This window comes from Rhinopithecus roxellana, chromosome 15, assembly GCF_007565055.1.
Source record: "Rhinopithecus roxellana isolate Shanxi Qingling chromosome 15, ASM756505v1, whole genome shotgun sequence".
NCBI classification, from domain to species: Eukaryota; Metazoa; Chordata; class Mammalia; order Primates; family Cercopithecidae; genus Rhinopithecus; species Rhinopithecus roxellana.
In genome coordinates this window covers 59,754,800-59,762,524 of record NC_044563.1, presented here as the reverse complement: position 1 = coordinate 59,762,524, position 7,725 = coordinate 59,754,800, and the positions used below count along the sequence as shown (strand labels likewise).

At 45.6% G+C, this 7,725-nt stretch overlaps 2 pseudogenes across 2 annotated transcripts; both read right to left on the bottom strand.

Moving 5' to 3' along the window:
* Window positions 1-504: 504 nt before the first annotated feature.
* Window positions 505-2,020, bottom strand: LOC115893508 (annotated as a pseudogene). The gene has a single exon (XR_004053526.1). The product of XR_004053526.1 is annotated as a ceramide synthase 2 pseudogene (transcript).
* Window positions 891-2,215, bottom strand: LOC104665150 (annotated as a pseudogene). Its single transcript, XR_748383.2, has one exon. The product of XR_748383.2 is annotated as a ceramide synthase 2 pseudogene (transcript).
* Window positions 2,216-7,725: the final 5,510 nt, after the last annotated feature.

Sequence of the window (7,725 nt, the reverse complement as noted above, 5' to 3'; positions counted from 1 at the left end):
CATGGTTTATTTAATATTTTTTATTTAATCTTTTAATTAAAAAAAAAAAACATTAGCAGTACATTTTGGTCTAAAATGGTCCCTCTGCTGAAATGCTAGGTGCTAGCCGTAATTCTGGCTTTAAAACCAAAACCCCAAATATTTAATAAATAAAAATTAGAATTAGTTGCCATTCTACTCCAAATCATCTAGCCTAGCTGAAGAGAAGAGGGAAGGGGAAGAGGCCAGAGAAAGGAGGAGGCAGTCAGATCTTAGCCCTGTGGCTACAGGGACAGCTGAAAGAAGTAGCACAAAGAAAGATCATCGGAGCAGTCCCCAGTACAGCCCCCACTTTTTGGCAGAAGTAGGGTAAGGGTTATGTGCACCCTCCTACCCTCAATTCATTTGTGTCATAGAGGGAAAAATTAAAAGTCAGCTCAGCTTTGGTTTCTGGCCCAAGTTAGGGAGCTTAGAAAGCTGAGCCTTGGTCCAGCTTTGGCAAAATGAGGCCCACAGATGGGACAATAAGGCACAACCCTGACTCTGGAGGTCAGGGAGTCAAAGGCAAACAGCTAGGGCCAAATCCTCAGAATAAGGAATGTGAGTTGTAACCCCTACCCACAGAGAGCTGAGGGAGGGCCTCAAAAGCAGTAGAAAGGATGACTTGGAGGATAGGGAGGAAAATACAACCATCCCCCTCTAACAGAATATAACCAACATCCCCCTACTGGGGATGAGCTGGTTAGAATTTGGTTTAAAGGCAACTGGGTGAAAAGCAAGGAGGGAGGATGCAGAAAACTCTCCTCTCACTTTCTCCTTTTTCCCCAGAGCTTAAAGTGACCCTATAGCGCGGGGAGGGGGGTAGTTCCTTGGCTTTATGCATTAATCTGGGAGGCAACTGGAATAATGGTTCAGTCATTCTTACGATGATGGTTATTGAGGATGGGGTGGCCATTGGCTAGGGGCCGGCTCTTTGCTCCTCCCCCAGCTGCAGCCTCCTCCCCCTCTGAGTTCTCTGTTTCTTCCCAGTCACTGCCTTCATCTTGTACCAGCTTTCCAGTTATGAACTTGTGGGCCATGCGCAAAATGAGGTAGGCCCAGAAGATATGCAGCAGCTGTAGAACTCCCATCATGGAATTGAAGAAGTAATAGCCAAAGAAGGCAGGATAGAGCTCCAGTGGGTATACCAGGGAGCAATGCAGGATCCAGAAGGGCAGGATGACCAGTCGGGTGATGATGAAAACAATGGCGAAGATGATGAAGATGTTGTTGCAGGTGTTCTTCCATCCCGCATAGTTAAACATCTTGGCTAACTCCAGCAGGTAGTCAGAAGAGTCATGCAGAGCCTTGATGACAGTCCCAGCTCGGATGTAATTGGCAAACCAGGAAAAGCTGATGAGGATGATGGTGGCCACATGGTGGATGATCTGTTCCTTGAAATCCTTTCGCTTGACATCAGAGGCAATGCTGAAGAGCAGGGACCAGTAGAAGGAAAGTTCAATCACGTAGTACCAATACTAGGAAGGGATAGTGCTCTGTATGGGATATCCCTCCCAAACTTTCTTCATGTCGTAGAACCAGGGTTTATCCACAATGGCGCCCATACCGGCAATGAAGGCAATCAGGTAAAATGTGAATCTCCAGCTGGCTTCTCTGAACTTCTTGAGGAGACTGGGCCGGTCCTGGTTGCGGCGGCGGCGGAACCAACGCTCTACCTGGCGGCCGGAGAGCCCGCTCTGCCAGGACAAAAGCTCTGCCTCCACCTGCTTGGGCTGCTTGCCACTGGTCAGGTAGAAATGTTCCAAGGTGGCATTGGGAGGTGCCCGCAGTCGGGTTTTCTCCTTTATGTTCAAGAGAGCAGCCAGTGGTGTAGCCACGTACAGCTCAAAGAAGTATCGAACGATGAGGAAGAGCAAGGCCAGGGGCAGCGTGATATAGAGATCTGAGGCTTTGGCGTAGACACGTCCATCTCGGTCTTCTAGATCGGCCCAGGTCAAGTTCACAAGCAGCCACAGGCGTTCCCACCAGAAGTAATCATACAAAGTCTGGAGCATCTCGGCTGCAGATCTGGCGGGGCCGGGGCCGCTGCTCCGTGTGATCCGTCTGCTCGGGTGGCTGCTCCGAGGCCTGGCTCCCCGCGCCTCTCCTCCCTCTTCCGCCCGCCCTCGCCCTCCCTCCTCCGCCCGCCGCCCCGCCGCCGCCCGCCGAGCCCTGTCGAGCTGAGCCCGAGCTCAGCCGGGAAAGAAAGCAAAAAACATTTTTTTTTTTTAAAAGAGATAGGGTCTCTATGCTGCCCAGGCTGGTCTCAACCTCCTGGGCTCAAGCAATCTCCTGCCAGGCGTCCCAAAGTGCCGGGGTTACAGGTGTGAGCCACTGCGCCAGGCCTACTTTGAGAATTTCTAGTTAACATAACTTATATTCTGTGTTTAAGTCCTTCAGTGTGATTAATAACCACGTACACTGTCAGCAATAGTTTAAATATATGTATTGTGTTCATAAATGTTGTAAGTTGAAGAAATAAATGATCTGTAATGTTTCCCCTTCCTTGACTTGAGAGATTCCATAGGCTGTGCTAGCTCCTGGCTAGGATTGTCCTCAGACCTACCTGATCCTTGAACTGGACACAGCAGTGATAGTTCATGCCACTGGGTGGCGTCAGTACAGCACCAAACCTGGAAACTGGAGGCACTCTCAGAGCCAGAACCCTGCACTGCCCTAGAAGCAGCTGGACATGACTCCACGAAGGCTAAGTCAGTAACATTTGGCACCATCTATCTACGGAGTGCCTACTGTGTGCTGAGCACTTCAGAAGGTGCTTTACCCATAATAATAAGAAGCATAGTTCACCGCTATTGAGCATTTCCTCCATGCTAGACACTGGGTTCTGTGCTTTGCGTGGATTATGTTCTTGAATTCCCACAACAATTTTAAGAAATAGGGATATTTGGCCCTGCGCAGTAGCTCACGCCTGTAATGCCACCACTTTGGGAGGTCGAGGCGGGCGGATCACGAGGTCAGGAGATCGAGACCGTCCTGGCTAACACAGTGAAACCCCGTCTCTACTACAACAAAATTAGCCGGACGTGGTGGTGGGCGCCTGCAGTCCCAGCTGCTCGGGAGACTGAGGCAGGAGAATGGCGTGAACCTGGGAGGCGGCGCTTGCAGTGAGCTGAGATCGCGCCACTGCACTCCAGCCTGGGCGACAGAATGAGACTCCGTCTCAAAAAAAAAAAAGAAATAGGCGTATTCATTTATTTACTATCTCATTTCACAGATAAGAAAACAGAGGTCAGCGGTACGGAGAAGTTAAGAAACTGGAAAAATCATATTTAATTATTTCAAAAGCATTCAATAAATTCATTTAACTATTGGACATCTACTGTGTGTCATGTACTCTTGGAAATATGAGGGTTTTTTGTTTGTCTGGTTTTTTGAGACTGACTCACGCTCTGTCACCAGGCTGGAGTGCAGTGGCATGGTCTCGATTCACTGCGACCTCTGCCTCCCTGGTTCAAGCGATTCTCCTGCCTCAACCTCCCGAGTAGCTGGGACTACAGGCGCCCGCCACCACGCCCGGCTAATTTTTGTATTTTTAATAGAGACGGGGTTTTGCTGTGTGAGTCAGGATGGTCTCGATCTTCTGACCTCATGATCCACCTGCCTTAGCCTCCCAAAGTGCTGGGATTACAGGCGTGAGCCACCACGCCTGGCCACGAAGTGATATTTTTAACCCCATATTATATGAGAGGAAGCAGATCTCAGAATGTGAGTGTTATACTCCAGGTTTGCACAGCTTGCTTAGTCAGTATTTTAATTCAGGGCCATGTGTCTGATTCCAGCACCTCCCTCTGCACCCATATTAGAACACAGCAAAAGGGCTCCCCAAGCCAAGCCCCCTACTGGCCTCTCACTGATCTGCTCCACAGTGGAACCCTCACATACATATCTACTTGTTTCAGACAAGGCTCTGGCCACCCAAAGATTAACAAGACAGACCCAGAGCTTGCCTTCATAGAGCCCACAGTTAGGGGGTGCTGAGGGAAGACGGCTATTCAAACAACTCATTCCAGAAATTGTTATGTACAATTGTGCTGACTGCTAGAAAGGAAAAGCACAGGACAGGAAGTTGTGGAATTGTTTCAGGGAAGTCATACTTGTGTAGGAAGTCAGGGCGAACTTCATGGGGAAGGGGAATTTAGGCTGAGGGTTGAAAGGTGAATAGCAGTTGATTGAGCAGTGAGTCATGGAGGAACTGTCTACACTAGAAATGAAAAGGCTTCAAGGCTGGGAAAGAACTTGGCCCTAATGGTCAGAATGGTGAAGGGCAGTGAGCAAGGGATAAATAATAAAAATCCTAATTCATAGAGGTAAGTGCAACTAATGTTTCCACGTGTCTTATTCTAACCAATTCTGGTTAAGAGTATGGGCTCTGGAGCCAGACAGGCTGGGTTTGAATCCTAGCTCCACCATATATTGGTTATGCGGCACCGGGCAAGTTTCACCTTCTCTGTGCCTCTATTTCATCATCTGTAAAATGGGAGCAAAATTGCCCATATCTTTCAGGCTGCTATGAGAATTAAATGAGTTAATATACGTAAAGCACTTAGGAAAGCACCTGGCACATGATAAGTGCTACTTTTTATTACTACTCTTATACAGTTTGATACATAAATATTTACATTCTACTCTCTTCGTTTTACAAGAAAGCATCTCCCCATGTGGTTAAAAACTTCTTTGTAAATGCACACTGTGTGTGAGCACATGTTTGTAAGAGCATGGAGGAAAGCTAAATGCCTCTCAGAGTGGTAACGTGGTTACTTCAAAGAGAAGAGGGTGGGAGGACTTGATCCACTTTTTCTTTATGCAACTCTTTATTGCTCCTCTGGGAACAACAAAAAAGAACAAAACCACCTAAAGAATAGAACAGAGAGCCCAGAAACAGACCCACACATATATTTATGTGTGGGATTCATGACAAAGGTTCCATTCCAATTTATCAGAGTTATTTTAAATAAATGGGTTGATGGGATAACTAAGCTGAAAAACCGAACCTTCACGCCTTCCTCACAACTACCAGAAATTAATTTAGAATGGATTGTAGACTTAAATGTGGAAGCTAAAATAAAGCAATCAAGCCTCTAGGAGAATATTGGTGGAAAGAGTTCCTAGACAGAACATAAGATTGATAAATTGGATTTTACCAAAATTAAGAACTTCTGTTCGCCAAAAAGACATCATTAAGAGAGCTAAAGGGGCCAGGTGTGGTGGCTCATGCCTGTAATCCTAGCACTTTGGGAGGCTAGGGTGGGTGGATCACCTGAAGTCAAGAGTTTGAGACCAGCGTGGCCAACATGGAGATATCCCATCTCTATCAAAAACACAAAAATTAGCCAGGCGTGGTGGTGCATGCCTGTAATCCTAGCTACTTGGGAGGCTGAGGTGGGAGAATTGCTTGAATCCAGGAGGTGGATGTTGCAGTGAGCTGAGATCATACCACTGTACTCTCCAGCCTGGGCAACAGAGTGAGAGTCTGTTTCAAAAAAAAAAAAAGTAAAAAGGCAACTCATAGACTGGGAGCAAATATTTGCAGTACATATATCTGACAAAGGAATCATGCTAGAATACTCAAATAATACGTATGAAATAGCATATATAATCATAACATCAGTAGGAATATATGTAAATATATCATACACATGAAAAGTAAAACAGCAATGAGAATAGTGAATTACTAACATGATACGTGAAAAACATGGATGAATCTCAAAGGCAATGTTAAATGAAAGAAGCCAGACATACAAAAAGTATATATTATGTGATTCCATTTATATGACATTTTAAAATAGGATAAACGAATACATGGTGGTAGAGATCAGAAGAGCAGTTACTGTTGGAGTAGGTACTGATTAGAAGGAGGCACAAAGATGTCTTTTGGGGTGCCAGAAATGTTCTGTATTTTTTTTGGTGGAGGGTGACGGAGTTTTCCTCTTGTCGCCCAGGCTGGAGTGCAATGGTGCAATCTTGGTTCACTGCAACCTCTGCCTCCTGGGTTCAAGCAATTCTCCTGCCTCAGTCTCCTGAGTAGCTGGGACTACAGGCACGCACCAACATGCCTGGCTAATTTTTGTAATTTTTGTAGAAACGGATTTTCACCATGTTGGCCAGGCTGGTCTCAAACTCCTGACCTCAGGTGATCCACCTGCCTCGGCCTCCCAAAGTGCTGGGATTACAGGTGTGAGCCACCGTGCTTTGCCAGTGTTCTGCATCTTGATCTGGGTGATAGCTCCACAGGTGCACACATAAGTAAAACATTATTAAGTTAGGATTTCTACACTTTGATGATGTAAGTTGTATTTCAATAAAAAGACTTTTTTTTTTTTTTTTTTTTTTGAGGCAGAGTCTCGCTCTGTCGCCCAGGCTGGAGTGCGGTAGCGCGATCTCAGCTCACTGGAAGCTCTGTCTCCCGGGTTCACGCTATTTTCCTGCCTCAGCCCCCAAGTAGCTGGGACTACAGGCACCTGTCACCATGCCCGGCTAATTTTTTTGTATTTTTAGTAGAGATAGGGTTTCACCATGTTAGCCAGAATGGTCTCGATCTCCTGACCTCATGATCCACCCACCTCGGCCTCCCAAAGTGCTCGGATTACAGGCGTGAGCCACCACACCCGGCCTAAAAAGTCTTTTTAAAGTCTTAGAAATAAAATTCAAAGGTGAATAATTTACAGTAAACAATAATTAACCACACAAAGAAATAAGGTATCATGGGTAAGGACTAGCAGAAATGAAAACAGAGAGATTCAGAAGAAAAAAAAATCCAGTAACGGAATTATCAGAGTTTATATAATAACATGCTCCATAAGTATAAATAAATGACAGAAATGCTTGAGAAGCATGTGTAGGAAATAAAAAACTATAAAGAATTGCAAAGCAGACTTGAAAAAGAGAAAAATAGACTTTCTAGACATAAAGTCATAAAATAATTATAATTGAAAACTCGGTATATAGAACTCCCTTTTCCCTGAAGATGAAATAGGTATACTTTCCCCTATTCTTCCTGCCAAATGCAACTGAAGTCCCTGTACATTATATGTAAAATAAACATAGGACTTTGGAAGATGTGCAGAAGAAGGGAGACCAGATAGGGACTTTGGGACTGAAGGAGTGACACAGTAATGAGTTCTCTACATTTTCTTCCTTCCTCATATATCCCAGAGTTGGAAGTAAAAAAGCAAGCAATTTGCAAGTGCCAACATGCACAGACAAGAAAAGGCCCAACAAAGGCTTGCTCTTTCTAGCCAGAAGACCAGGAAAGGAGAGCGCAGAAAGACAGAAAACTTCTAAACAATTATTGCTATACTCTAGCCAAACACCAAAGAAAAACTGTGATTCCTCCACCACCCATGTCTGCAAAGGCCAAGTGGGGAGTGTAGATTTACACTACACAACACTAATGAAGCGCCCCAACCACTGTGGGGTAATGTCAGAGAAGACTGAGTAGGGAGCTGGGACTCTAATTTCTGCTAGATAGTAACAAGGTTCCCTCCCCACTGCAGTGTCAGTGAGGACCACGTGGGGAGTCATACCTGGCAGTCATGAGGAGCCTTCCTCCTTATGTGTCAATGGAGGCTGTGGGGAGAACTTGCACTTCTACCCCTGCCTGGTAATAATGAGGCGGTGCCACCCTGTTATCCCCTGCTGGAGCGGTTATTAAAAAAACAGCCAAAACGAGAATTTAAATACAATTCA